The sequence below is a fragment of the Gadus macrocephalus genome, chromosome 14, assembly GCF_031168955.1.
Source record: "Gadus macrocephalus chromosome 14, ASM3116895v1".
Classification (NCBI taxonomy): domain Eukaryota; kingdom Metazoa; phylum Chordata; class Actinopteri; order Gadiformes; family Gadidae; genus Gadus; species Gadus macrocephalus.
In genome coordinates, this window is record NC_082395.1 from 7,780,765 (window position 1) to 7,795,968 (window position 15,204).

Here is a 15,204-nt window from a genome sequence, read left to right on the forward strand (position 1 = left end):
TTACCTGGCCTGGTTGTTCATGCGGTCAGGGTTCTACCTGGCCTGGTTGTTCATGCGGTCAGGGTTCTACCTGGCCTGGTTGTTCATGCGGTCAGGGTTCTGACTGGCCTGGTTGTTCATGCGGTCAGGGTTCTACCTGGCCTGGTTGTTCATGCGGTCAGGGTTCTGCCTGGCCTGGTTGTTCATGTGGTCAGGGTTCTACCTGGCCTGGTTGTTCATGTGGTCAGGGTTCTTACTGGCCTGGTTGTTCATGTGGTCAGGGTTCTACCTGGCCTGGTTGTTCATGTGGTCAGGGTTCTGCCTGGCCTGGTTCTTCATGTGGTCAGGGTTCTGCCTGGCCTGGTTGTTCATGTGGTCAGGGTTCTACCTGGTTCGGTTGTTCATGTAGTCGGGGTTCTACCTGGCCTGGGGTTCTTCATCCGGGCGTGATCAGGGTGACGAGGCATACCATGTGTGAGCGTGATGACATGGGGAGACGCACTTATTATACATCACAACATTTTAGGAAATGGTCCTTCAAGCTTGAAAGACTGCGACGTGGCTGCCCTTTCTAGCCCCGACATGATAGTTGGCTGGCAGGCCCTGTGGATTGTATCTTCTGGACTCCTGTGCTGGGATGCAAGTTTTTCTTGGGCTGAATTGCAATGCATTTGTCGATGCTAGCTGGACCTGGGAGTTGGGTCCCCCTTTGAATCAGAAACCATCTTGGTAACATCCCAACTAGGGTTCTCTTCATGCTGTAACCAAGCTCTTCTTCAGCTGAGGAGGAAAAGAAATCCTCGCTGGGGCTTCAAGATCTATGAAGAGGAATATTGAAATGTGTGCAATGGTTCCCTCCCGTAGGCGCTGTGGTGTATTCTAGTCGCTGAGAAAGAGCCCTCGCATCCTACCCATGGCGTCTCTCCTTGGGGAGTCCCTGTCACAGTCTTGACGGATGTTCCAGGTCATGTAACTGATGCAACAGCCCTTTTGAACACAGTTTCTCCGGAGGGGGGCACGTCTACAGAACAGTAGACTTCAGACAGCACAGTATCCTAACATGCATCTCTGGCCACTCAGACCACACCCGGATCAATATGACAATGCTCATGCGATGTGAAGCGAGGAAGTACAGTGTTTCCCACAGACCAAGGACCAATGTGTGGTGCGGGGGGGGCGCGGCGGTGGGGCGGCGGCGCACTCACTGACGTCTGCGACACGGCGACGCGGCCGTCAGTGAGTGTGCATGTAACTCCGCGTTTACATGCGGACACATCTGATTTGCATAGATGTGGAAGAACAGCTCAATCGGAATAGAAAAGTATCATATATACGCCTCAATCGGTTTGGAATAGAATTCTATGCGGAATAGAATAGGTGGTGTAGTCCGCTATTAATACTTATTCCGATTAGTTTGGGGTTTAACTTGGAGCAGCTGCAGTAGTTCGCAATTGGTCCACTCCGTCTGTACTTTAATGCACACCGAACCTTACCGCTGTCAAGGAAATTGGATTTATTGCCTGATTCACGTCTTTGTTATTATCACTCCGTAGTAGTTTCAGTAGTCGGTAACTTAACAACCCCAGCGTGTCCGGTTGCTAAGCGACGGGTGACATCGGTGGGTTCATGTGTTAGCATCGTCGTTCTCGCTCCGTGTGTGTGTGTGTGTGTGTGTGTGTGTGTGTGAGAATGACAGGGGGAACGAGTGCTATGCAGAGATGAATGGACGGAACGATTTTTTGATTTCCAAATCGCGTTATAAAAAAAATAAATAATAATAATAATAATAATAAAAAAAAAAAAAAGACAGAATCAATTCGTGGCACTCGATGTTGATTCTGTGGCGCCGCGCCACACAATGGTCTATGTATGGGAAACACTGAAGTAGCCAAAAGACAGATTAGGTAGCTTTTTTTGTACACTGGCAAGCATTGTTAATTGGTAGATAATTAGTTAAATGGGGTAACTGAAATGTTTAGTCAAAATGTTTTGTACATAAACCAACAGCAACAAACTACCAGATCGCCTCAAGGTAAGTCTGTTGGCTGTATTTTGCAATGAGACGACCACAAGATCTTCATCGTCGTTCAGCTCAAGGTGAGGTGCTGGTTACGTTACTTAGGGATGGTTCGTACTGGAACGTTACGATTCCAGTATGACGGGGCTTGGGGTTTCTGTAGAGGTTGGTAGTTAGTTTTGTGCAGTCTGTGAAGCTCTAATGCTGCAGTACTGTGTGGTGGAGGATAACTGGCAGTACGAACAGGATTGGCAATTGCGTTACGTCATCCACACCTTATTATGGCGTCTGGCAGTACGATCAGGATTGGCAATTGCGTTATGTCATCCACACCTTATTATGGCGTCTGGCAGTACGATCAATATTGGCATTTGCGTAAACCTCATAACTAATGAGCGTACCCAATTAAGGTAATCTGGCAGTGCCCCATTTCTATAGGTAACCATCTGCGATTATTGGTAAATCCTTATGCACTAGAAATTAGGAAGGGCACTCTTAAAATATATATATTTTTAATTATCCCACAAAATACCGCAAACTACTTTGATAACTGCGCTCTACAATCTACTCTCGATTTTCTGCGCATACATTTATCGGGTCGCGTAAAAGATGGAGACGACGGCATTTACATACTACGGCTTTTTAGTTCAACAACCCAGCAGCTGAATGTGGCTAAGTATCATTTTACTATCTAAATTACTATTGATATTGCTAGTGTTCTAAATATCTGGGCTGTGATCTGCTCAATATAGTTTCTGCTAGACTTCAGAAACAAAAGGAAGGGTTAAATGTAAGTGTGCTTATTCACGTATTATCAAATGGTATAGCTGTTTAGAAAAGTAAAGTTAATTGTTGCGCAAATGCTACCATAAACCTTTGACTTTTGAATAAATCAAACTAAGCACAAGGCAACTAAGATACGTGGTGACCAAGAACTCTTATATTGATGTTCAGTTTATTATTGGTGAGGCAGTGATGTAAAGCACGTCGTGGTGTTTTTAAATGGATGAATGTTGTGCTAACAGACGGGGGGGAAACTCCAGGCCTTGCAGTCCTGATCCTGTATGATGCAGAAGATGTCAATCCAACCGCACATGTGAGTGTTTGATATTGAAGCTTTCACATTGATTCCCACAGTATTTACCAATCTTTTATAACATTATGATCTTCTCAGTGATCTCTGCAGCGTGGTCGGTGGGAGGAGATGTGGCCGAGCAGTTGAACCAGGCTCTATCGGTGTAAGTGGCTTTCGATCAATGTTGATTTTTGCGTTAAAAGGATGAATATTGGATGTTAATGTGCTTGATTATGATGGTTCAGTACCTTGATTTAGTCTTTGGGAGTCCGCTTCCTGAAGACGTCCAACCTGTGTCTAGTTTATTGCTTCTCTTTCTGAAAAATGTACTCATCGCTTTGGTTAAAAGCATCTGCTAAATGCCCTCAATGTAAATGTAGTTGATTAATAAAGCTAATTTACAGCAGTTTAGAAATGGCACGTCGTCTCCCAAGGTTTAGTTAAATATTGTACAACACAGCTGGTTGGACCTGAGGCTGGGGACCAGAGGGTAAACCCACTACCTGGACCAGTAATGGGGCAGCAGGGTGGACCAGGGTACCATCTCCAAGCCGCTCTGAAACTAATTGTTGAGGCTGATTATTTTTTATTATCTTTCTCAGATTTTCATTCTGACAGTAGTAGTTTATACATTTCTCAACGAGTCAACTTGTAAACTTGAAGTTAGATATTTTTTCCCTTTTACAAAAGCAAGGGTGTGCAGGTTTGACCTCCCCGGCTTTGTTACCAGATTTTGGACCCAACTACTGCCGTTTCATGTTAGGTCAGGACGCGTTGGTGGAGGAGGAGGGCTGATGGAGGAGAGCCGACGGAGCCATGGTGGACGAGAGCCGACGGAGCCATGGTGGACGAGAGCCGATGGAGCCATGGTGGACGAGAGCCGACGGAGCCATGGTGGACGAGAGCCGACGGAGCCGACGGAGCCATGGTGGACGAGAGCCGACGGAGGAGCCGTGGTGGAGGTCCTGCCTTAAGAATGATGTCGGGGTGAATGCAGCCAATCTCTCAATTGATTATCACTCTCACTGCTACTGAACGGTTTCTGTTCTAAAATCGGTTTCTTCAGCCGTCATCTAATATGGCTGATTTTGGACCCAACTACTGCCGTTTGTTAGGTCAGGACGCGTTGGTTGAGGAGGAGGGCTGATGGAGGAGAGCCGACGGAGCCATGGTGGACGAGAGCCGACGGAGCCATGGTGGACGGAGGCTCTGCCTTAAGAATGATGTCGGGGTGAATGCAGCCAGTCTCTAGATTGATTATCACTCTCACTGCTACTGAACAGTTTCTGTTCTAAAATCGGTTACTTCAGCCGTCATCTAATATGGCAGATTTAGAGAAAACCGTCCTTGGCTTAATGGAGCCATCGGTGAAGTTTTATTGAGACTCTAACTAGAGCCCGACCGATATAGGATTTTTAAGGCCGATACCGATACGAATATTTTGTGATTAAAAAATCCGATATGCCGATATATATATAAAAAAAAAATCCAGAAACGCGCAACAAAACAAACAGATTTCCCTAACATTGGTTATTTGTAGTTATCCTTTAAATCCTTTTCACTCTCAACTAACACGTAACAACAGCAAAACTGGACATGGTAGTCATGAATTAAGTCATGCTTATCGACTTTAGAGAATTGATGGGGATGTTCTTTTAATTGTTATTCAAGCAATGTATGTCTTGTGACAGTTGCCAACTTACCATGAACACACTTGCACACATGAGCTGTATTGGAAAGCATTCCCTATTCACTCCCTCACTATTCCCTATATAGTGTTTATGATATAGTGCACTATATAGGGAACAAACAAACGAGAATTCGGACACTACGCTGAACATTTCTAAGCGTCATTTGCGTCAGTAAATGCGCCGGGTATTTGTGTGACGCAGACAGATGCTCCCACATCATGTTAACAAACCGGGCAATCCCGAGGAAAGCTGGAGCTTGTATTGATGTTGAATGCAACATTTCCTTGATCAAGCTTTTTTTATTAATTTTGAATATTACATTTTCTATGTTAACTCCCAATTAAATTGTTGACATCTCTAAACGAAAGCCGGAGACTCCATCATTAAATGTATTAGTTTTCGCGGTTATTCAGCTTCTTCTTCTCCTCCGGAAGAACACTACCGCATTGCATTGTGGTATACGGAGTAACAAGTAGGGAACATCGTATGTACACTCAAATTTTAGTGCATGAAATTAACCACTGAGAATTCGAACACCACTGCAAAATGGCGAGCACCCTATATAGTGCACTATATCCGTGATAGGGAATGATTTCGAACACAGCTATGAACAACACCGATGATCTTATTTATTTTTTTATATTCATTTATCGGCCATTATAATGCCGATACCGAATAGTTTGAAAAATGCCTAATATCGGCCGATAATATCGGCCTGCCGATATATCGGTCGGGCTCTAACTCTAACCCCTCAATGTGAAGGCTAGAGTCTACGCTACTGGTACAAGAATTCTACAAGTTTTATCGTTTGTTTTAAATATTGAGTTTCAGCTGAGGCAGAAGACTGTTTGAATAATGTTAACAGTCAAATTTCAAATGTGTGCTGTTGAATTCACAGAATGTTCTACCATTCTCCTGCATAACACATTTTCAAGTGTGTGCATGGTTCTTATTTATTTTTTTAACTTGCAGTGTCTTCTATTCCTCTACATTTTACACCAAAAGCCAGTACTTTGGTTCAGAATGGTTTAAAAGAGGCGTCCAAAGAATAATCCCACCCACTGCTCAACTACCACCCCTGTTTGTTACAGACCCAATGCCCTTGGCTGATGGAGGAACTGCATCTGGAGGACGACCATGAATCTACCTGCCAACAGGTGGTACTGGTTTGCACTGGTTTGCATGAACTGAACATGGTGGACATGAGGCAAATTCCCTGCTTTTTGCTCCAGACCAGGACTCTGTGATGGAGGGGTGGTGATGGAGCCGTGCTGAGGACCCGCTGGTGAAGGACGTCCCTCGGTGGGGGGGCAAGGACAGCCGACCCTGAGGTGATTATACCTTACACTGCCACCTCAATGTGAAGGAGTAGGCTGCTAGACTAGCCACTCCACCAGCCGTACATCGGTCTCTTCAGCCATCGTTTTGATTTTGAGAAAAAAGTCGCTGGGTTAATGGAGCTGTGAGTGAACAGGATTTATTCACTCACAATGTGAGGCTGCAGCGTCTGATTTCTCACATGAGTTCTGAAAGTTGTTATTCTGTAAAGGGGACGTATTATACCACCAGGTGTGAGTGTGATTAGCCTAACATGCGGTTTTGAAAATCTGCCCCATATGACATCACTAGTGGGCGTGTCCACCTAGATCTGTGCTGTACAGATCATTCTACCAGCCTACCCAGTGGACCGAAGTAAACGTTGCTCATCTATCCAGCACAGATCTAGGTATACACGCCCAGTAGTGATGTAATATGTGTCAGATTTTGGAAACGGCTTGTAAGGCTAATCACACTCACACCTGGTGGTATAATGTCCCCTTTTAAAATGAAGAAAAACTGTCTACTGAGGTGTGAGAATGTTTTTTTTTTTCATATCCTGATTGTATCGCTGACCCACCAGGATCCGCTCGGATTTACGATCGCTACGATGCGACTGCAGAGGTCTCTGGAAGGTAAAGGACAGCTGTGGGTCATCATTGTGTTCAGTCATGTGACCATCAGAACTAAGTGATTCAATTATTTATGGAACTGAACAGCATTTTCATCAACTAGAATATTTCAGTGTTCTGACTTAAAAGATTACAAACTATAGCTGCTTTGCATTTGCTTTAGTTTCTATGCAAGTTGGAAAGAATAAAACAAATCATATTCAATGCCCACATTAACACTCCAGCCAGGGCTTTGGTTTAAACTGGGCGTCACAAGAATACCCCCCCCCCCCCAATTGCTCAACTACCACCACTGTTTACACAGACCAGGAGTCCTTGCCTGAGGAGAGCTGATGGAGGAGCCGTGCACCTGGAGAACCATGAGTCTGCCTGCCAACAAGTAGTACTGGTATGTTTGCATGAACTAAACATGACTTGTACTGGGAAACAACAGTTTACTACCAGACATTATAGCAAACTACCACTGATGTCAGACCATCAAACTACCACTTTGATTGTGCCCAGACATTGAGGCCAAACGGCCCCGTTTGTCCCCAAACAGGAAGGCGGGGCATAGGGAGGTGATGGAGGACCTGCCTGGTGAAGGACGTCAGGGTGGGGCGAGTGACACCCGACTCCAAGGGGATATCCACTGAGGAGAGAGCTGAAGGAGCCATGCATCTGGAAGGTGAGTCTGTTGCTGATGGAACTCTAAACGGGGTAGGATGGGGTGTTGGGCTCTCCATCAAATGGTGCTGGGTTCCACCCCTGAGTTCTCAGACTACATGGCATGGCGCACTTCTGAATTCACTGGTGCCGTGTTCCAATACCCGTACTGTCCGCACTTACTAGCCAAAATTTGAGTACACAGTACGTTCCAATTCAGATCCGACGAAAAGAAGTATACTTCAAGGACCCGGATGCCGTACTCAAAACGGGCTAATCGTGAAGTGTGGATCGAAGGACACTCCCCGTACTCAACGGCAGCCATCTTAGCTACGTAGCGGAAGAGGCGGAGCCAGGCTGAGCCAATGTCGGCGCATTTTCCACATAGCCTGCATTAATAGTCATTTTGTAGTTTTTATAGTTTTTATAGCTTTTTATAGCTGCTAGGCGTAAAGAGTTCACCGTTCAAAGCGGGATGTTTATTGCGGGGGAGGAGCCACGGCGGCAGTCGTGATCGTCATTTCCGGTAAGTGCACCACAGAGTACTCGATTTGGAACAGCACTCGCATCTAAAAAATTAGCGTACTCAAGTGAGTACGGATAGTGCAGATAGTGTACTTCCTTTAAGTATACTCATGGAAGTACGGGTATTGGAACACGGCACAAGACTCTTTGGCTCGGACGGTCTGCCAGATAACTGAATCGTTGTGTCCTTTTGTATTCATATCATCCGTCTTTGTAAGGTGCAGTTGAAATGCTGTGTCCAGTCTGGGACACACACCTGAGCTGCGTCAAGCCTGTATCTCTGACCAGCTGGAGTCCCTTAGGTCAGTAGCCCACTGCTGAAGATGACATGGATATCGTGTTCATTGACTACAGGTGTAATAACCTTTTGATAATGTGACACTATCTAGACAGTCAACTGAACAATATGCTGTTTTCCTCTGTCCACATTTCAGTGATCAACAACCGCCACTCATCGCTGGCCTGTGGATTCATCTCCTTCACTCACACAACGTGACCTTGGCCTGTGGATTCATCTACTCCACACTCACACAACAAGACTTTGGCCTGTGGATTAATCTACTCCACACTCACACAACAGGACTTTGGCCTGTGGATTCATCTCCTCCACACTCACGCAACGTGACATTCTCACCATCTGTTGCACGTTTGGATGCACCTAGCGTGTTCCATCGAGGGTTCCTTCCTCCCCACGGTGGGAGGGTTCCTTGTCCTTCAAGGCGTCGGGGTTCAGTGTTAGGGACAGAGTTAGGGACAGATGGCTGCGCTGGATTCACGATATACGCTTTGTGATCAAAATGGGTTCGGACATTGGACAAAACGCTTCCCAAAATGTTTCAATGTGCAAACGATTTTATAAAATGTATACTCATGGTGTTTATATAAAATCGTCTATAACAAATTCTACCTGGTTGTGTGGCTTTTTCTGCATGTTGTGCATTATGTGATGTTTAATACTGACCATAATGAGTTAACCTATACACATCTACCCTACCCCCCCCCCTCTACCCTCACCTTGACCCCCCCCCCCCTCTACCCTCACCTTGACCCCCCCTCTACCCTCACCTTGACCCCCCCCCTCTACCCTCACCTTGACCCCCCCCCTCTACCCTCACCTTGACCTACCCTCACATTGACCCCCCCTCTACCCTCACCTTGACCCCCCCCCCCCCTCTACCCTCACCTTGACCCCCCCCCCCTCTACCCTCACCTTGACCCCCCCCCCTCTACCCTCACCTTGACCCCCCCCTCTACCCTCACCTTGACCCCCCCCCCCCTCTACCCTCACCTTGACCCCCCCCCTTTACCCTCACCTCGACCCCCCCCCCCCCCCTCTACCCTCACCTTGACCCCCCCCCCTCTACCCTCATATTAGACATTCTCTGATACTATTGGCCGAGGCGGCGGGAAGCATATGGCGAGTGGATAGTGCCAAACCTAAGGATTCCCTGGAAGAGGCGAAGGAGCAGCCTGCCCTACGTCGCCGTGGGAACGTGTGAAATTTTGAATGGGATTGATTGGGACTGCAGACAGAGACCAGCAGCGACGTCACGGCGGCGGCATGGAAGATCCGTCCACCGGCGGCGGTGTCACGGCGACGTACAGAAGGAAATTCAGACAAAATGTACGTCTACTCTCGACGTGTGGATAAGTTCGTCGCCACTAACGCCCCGTGCCCACTACCTCCGTCAGTCAACGGACCTGGGAAGGCGTGGCTGACTGATGGGGGAGTAGTCTTTGCAGAGGCATCCGTCAGCCAATCAAATCGCTTCGCCGGGTTCTTCCCGCTACTTCCTGCTTGTTGCGATGCAAGATGACCCGCTTTCCCGCTTTCCAGTATCGTCAGAGCCCGAGTCGCGTCACAGTGCTTAAATTTGCATACGCGATCTGATTGGATGACGGATCCGTCGCTGCCGAAAAAGTCGAAAATTGTTCAACTTCTTGACTGAGCCGAAGGCTCCAACGGAACGGACAGATCCACAATGCATTGCGCGTCCGTCCCCATTCAAAGTCAATGGGGATCAGTCAACGGACGGAGGTAGTGGGCACGGGCGTAAGACGCCTGCTGCCCTACGTCGCCGTGAGAACGCCTGAACTAGGTATGTGGCCACAAAGCGCTTCAGTGTGATTTTATGACGTAGTTTACGATTAACTAGTGTTTTATACAACCAGCACATTTATATCACTTGGAACAGCAATGTATAATGTAGGACAGATAAAGTGTTGTTTAAATGTAGGCCATTTTGATGGTGCCTGTTTTGATACTGTTATTCACTCTCAAAGTAGACCTATTGTTGTTTTAGTTGAGATAATGAATTGCTAATTTGTTTGGGTAAAGCGCTTCATTGTGATTTTATGACTTAGTTTAGGATTTACTAGTGTTTTACACAACCACTTGCTATAGGAATTTAGTGAAGCACTAAATAGTTAATAATAATAATAATAATAAAATGTGGTCACCATTTATTGACTTTTTGGGTAAGACTTGCTTTACTAATATAACCGTTAAAACCGCATTCATTTACTTTTCTTGTGTAGTTTCCCACTATTCATTAAATGTGTTATAGAAGTAAAAAAGTAATCAATGGAACTATACACATTTGTACAACAATTAATCATTATACAGGATTTGAACATTTTCTATATTCGAGCTCATGCTTCATAATATTTCCAAGGATTGCAGAGTACCAAATGATTTATGAACAGTGTTTTTTTTTTTTTCAGGAGCGGATTGTACTCCCAGAGGCTTCAACAGAGGGTCTGGAGCTGGGAGCTGCAGGTGGATGGTGGCCAGGAGCCGTTCAGTCCTACAGGAACAGACGGGTGAGCCGTGGAACTGCACATCCTATAAACTCCTCCATGGCGTGGTCAAACGGTTCAGAAAAAAATGGAATTCAGCCATCACTGGAGTTTATAGGAAATGATACTTCTCAAGAACTCCCTGTATGGGAGAAGATAAGCTACTGACATCTGAGTGAGCGAGGAGAAAAAATCTCCAGTGTTGAAATAGATTGTATCTTGTTTCAGTAGAGGTGATGGCGGTGCTCGCCGTGAGGTCCGTGGCGGTCGTCTGGAGGTGCTCGCCGTGAGGTCCGTGGCGGTCGTCTGGAGGCGCTCGCTGCAGATGGAGGGAAGGCCGGGAGCCGTGCAGCCCAAGGGATGCAGAACGGTGAGACACGGAACTGCACAGCTGCACATTTTTTCCAGGCTTGGTTTATTGTTTAGAATTAAACCTTTGACATGCAGCCACAGCAACTCTGAAGTGTTATGAAAAATGTCAGATGCATTCTCGGCCACTAGGACCAGCTCCAGGATGTAGGCTAGGTGTGTGTGGCTGGCTGTTGGGTTAAATAATACCCTACTCAAGGCTGCACAGTATGGCATCAGTGAGATCTGTGGGAGCTAAAGCAGAGGAGTTGATTATCTGCATCATGTACGGGGAGAAATGTGCAGTGTGCAAATGGAACGCGTCATTCGCCTTTCAGAAGGACTGAGGCGGAGGTCCTGGAGGCGGAGGTCGTCCTGGAGGCGGAGGTCGTCCTGGAGGCGGAGGTCGTCCTGGAGGCGGAGGCCGTCCTGGAGGCGGAGGTGGCCTGGAGGTCCTGGAGGCGTCCAACCTGGAAGTGGCGGCATGGAGGGCCAGGTGGGGGCTCCTCATCCAGTAAAGTTAAACTCTTCTTCAGTGCATCATGAAAGGGGAGAAATGTTCCAGTATGCAACTGGAACTTGTGTCTCACGTTTCAGAAGGGCCTGGAGGTGGCCAACCTGGGAGGCCTGGAGACGGCGGAGGTCCTGGAGGCAACGGCGGGACTGGAGGCGGAGGCCAACCTGGAGGTCCTGGAGTCGGTGGGCCTGGAGGCAGCTGCAGCGGCCATCCTGGAGGCGGACTACCTGGAGGTCCTGGAGGCGGATTGTGGAGACCATCCTGGAGGGGCTGGAGGTGGCGTCCACCTGGCGTCGGCCGGCCTGGAAGGCCTGTAGGGGGCGAAGGGCCTGGAGGCGGTGGCCAACCTGGAGGCAACGGCGGGACTGGAGTCGGTGTGCCTGGAGGCGGCCAACCTGGAGGTCAATCTGATCAACGAGGAAATCAAAGAGCGCAGCCAGGAACTGGTGGTATCGCCATTTGGGGAAAATAACTTATTTCTAACTTTAATGTTTAAGCCAAGTAACGGCAGTGTTTCCCCCAGCACTGTATGGTTATGGCCGCCTTAACTGTAGGGCCCCGCCTTGACTACCAATGTAAAAAAAAAGTATAATTATGCAATAACAAAGTGCAAAACTTTCGTATGGAAAGAAAACATACTTTCCTCAAGTAGAAATAATAAAGATAAATAATTCGTCGTTAATAATGTTCAAAACAATAGTCGTGGCATAAAGCTTTTTGAATGGAATTGAAAAAGCGGCCTCAGGTGGTTGTATATATTTTTGCGAACTGAAACCCTCACCGAAGACCCCCCCCCCCCCCTGCTCCTTGACCACCTTGACTAAGCCATTGTCTGGGGGAAACACTGAACTGGTTTGTATCACTTAGTGATACACTAGGTAGTGAGTACACTAGGATAGCTGGGTTATCTCCAAATGGTAACTGAGTGTTTGCTCCAGCAGGATTGAAGGAGTCACTGGGGATGAAGATCACTGCAGATGGAGGGAAGGCCGGGAGCCGTGCAGCCCAAGGGATGCAGAACGGTGAGACACGGAACTGCACAGCTGCACATTTTTTCCAGGCTTGGTTTATTGTTTAGAATTAAACCTTTGACATGCAGCCACAGCAACTCTGAAGTGTTCTGAAAAATGTCAGATGCATTCTCGGCCACTAGGACCAGCTCCAGGATGTAGGCTAGGTGTGTGTGGCTGGCTGTTGGGTTAAATAATACCCTACTCAAGGCTGCACAGTATGGCATCAGTGAGATCTGTGGGAGCTAAAGCAGAGGAGTGATTATCTGCATCATGTACGGGGCGAAATGTGCAGTGTGCAAATGGAACGTGTCATTCGCCTTTCAGAAGGACTGAGGCGGAGGTCCTGGAGGCAGAGGCCAGCCTGGAGGCTGCGGTGGCCTGGAGGTTCTGGAGGCGTCCAACCTGGAAGGGGCGGTATGGAGGGCCAGGTGGGGGCTCCTCATCCAGTAAAGTTAAACTCTTCAGTGCATCATGAAAGGGGAGAAATTTTCCAGTGTGCAACTGGAACTTGTGTCTCACGTTTCAGAAGGGCCTGGAGGCGGCCAACCTGGAAGGCCTGGAGACGGCGGAGGTCCTGGAGGCAACGGCGGGCCTGGAGGCGGAGGCCAACCTGGAGGTCCTGGAGTCGGTGGGCCTGGAGGCGGCTGCAGCGGCCATCCTGGAGGCGGACTACCTGGAGGTCCTGGAGGCGGATTGTGGAGACCATCCTGGAGGGCCTGGAGGTGGCGTCCACCTGGCGGCGGCCGGCCTGGAGGGGGCGAAGGGCCTGGAGGCGGTGGCCAACCTGGAGGCAACGGCGGGCCTGGAGTCGGTGTGCCTGGAGGCGGCCAACCTGGAGGTCAATCTGATCAACGAGAAAATCAAAGAGCGCAGCCAGGAACTGGTGGTATCGCCATTTGGGGAAAATAACTTATTTCTAACTTTAATGTTTAAGCCAAGTAACGGCAGTGTTTCCCCCAGCACTGTATGGTTAAGGCCGCCTTAACTGTAGGGCCCCGCCTTGACTACCAATGTAAAAAAAATAATAATTGCAATAACAAAGTGCAAAACTTTCGTATGGAAAGAAAACATACTTTCCTCAAGTAGAAATAATAAAGATAAATAATTCGTCGTTAATAATGTTCAAAACAATAGTCGTGGCATAAAGCTTTTTGAATGGAATTGAAAAAGCGGCCTCAGGTGGTTGTATATATTTTTGCGAACTGAAACCCTCACCGAAGACCCCCCCCCCCCCCCTGCTCCTTGACCACCTTGACTAAGCCATTGTCTGGGGGAAACACTGAACTGGTTTGTATCACTTAGTGATACACTAGGTAGTGAGTATCTCCAGTAGCTGGGTTATCTCCAAATGGTAACTGAGTGTTTGCTCCAGCAGGATTGAAGGAGTCACTGGGGATGAAGATCACTGCAGATGGAGGGAAGGCCGGGAGCCGTGCAGCCCAAGGGATGCAGAACGGTGAGACACGGAACTGCACAGCTGCACATTTTTTCCAGGCTTGGTTTATTGTTTAGAATTAAACCTTTGACATGCAGCCACAGCAACTCTGAAGTGTTCTGAAAAATGTCAGATGCATTCTCGGCCACTAGGACCAGCTCCAGGATGTAGGCTAGGTGTGTGTGGCTGGCTGTTGGGTTAAATAATACCCTACTCAAGGCTGCACAGTATGGCATCAGTGAGATCTGTGGGAGCTAAAGCAGAGGAGTGATTATCTGCATCATGTACGGGGCGAAATGTGCAGTGTGCAAATGGAACGTGTCATTCGCCTTTCAGAAGGACTGAGGCGGAGGTCCTGGAGGCAGAGGCCAGCCTGGAGGCTGCGGTGGCCTGGAGGTTCTGGAGGCGTCCAACCTGGAAGGGGCGGTATGGAGGGCCAGGTGGGGGCTCCTCATCCAGTAAAGTTAAACTCTTCAGTGCATCATGAAAGGGGAGACATTTTCCAGTGTGCAACTGGAACTTGTGTCTCACGTTTCAGAAGGGCCTGGAGGCGGCCAACCTGGAAGGCCTGGAGACGGCGGAGGTCCTGGAGGCAACGGCGGGCCTGGAGGCGGAGGCCAACCTGGAGGTCCTGGAGTCGGTGGGCCTGGAGGCGGCTGCAGCGGCCATCCTGGAGGCGGACTACCTGGAGGTCCTGGAGGCGGATTGTGGAGACCATCCTGGAGGGCCTGGAGGTGGCGTCCACCTGGCGGCGGCCGGCCTGGAGGGGGCGAAGGGCCTGGAGGCGGTGGCCAACCTGGAGGCAACGGCGGGCCTGGAGTCGGTGTGCCTGGAGGCGGCCAACCTGGAGGTCAATCTGATCAACGAGAAAATCAAAGAGCGCAGCCAGGAACTGGTGGTATCGCCATTTGGGGAAAATAACTTATTTCTAACTTTAATGTTTAAGCCAAGTAACGGCAGTGTTTCCCCCAGCACTGTATGGTTAAGGCCGCCTTAACTGTAGGGCCCCGCCTTGACTACCAATGTAAAAAAAATAATAATTGCAATAACAAAGTGCAAAACTTTCGTATGGAAAGAAAACATACTTTCCTCAAGTAGAAATAATAAAGATAAATAATTCGTCGTTAATAATGTTCAAAACAATAGTCGTGGCATAAAGCTTTTTGAATGGAATTGAAAAAGCGGCCTCAGGTGGTTGTATATATTTTTGC

General features: G+C 48.2%; 2 long non-coding RNA genes across 3 annotated transcripts; both read left to right on the forward strand.

The window, feature by feature from the left end:
- Positions 1-5,524: 5,524 nt before the first annotated feature.
- On the forward strand, positions 5,525-8,149 carry LOC132472150 (uncharacterized). Of its 2 annotated transcripts, none has more exons than XR_009529025.1 (5): positions 5,525-6,093; positions 6,663-6,714; positions 7,016-7,099; positions 7,253-7,378; positions 8,100-8,149. It is a non-coding gene; the product is annotated as an uncharacterized LOC132472150 (long non-coding RNA). The 2 variants fall into 2 exon arrangements; XR_009529024.1 differs by having other exon boundaries at positions 8,106-8,147.
- Positions 8,150-10,281: 2,132 nt separating this feature from the next.
- Positions 10,282-12,035, forward strand: LOC132472494 (uncharacterized). The gene is made up of 4 exons (XR_009529088.1): positions 10,282-10,704; positions 10,909-11,050; positions 11,367-11,397; positions 11,470-12,035. It is a non-coding gene; the product is annotated as an uncharacterized LOC132472494 (long non-coding RNA).
- The last annotated feature ends 3,169 nt before the right edge of the window (positions 12,036-15,204 follow it).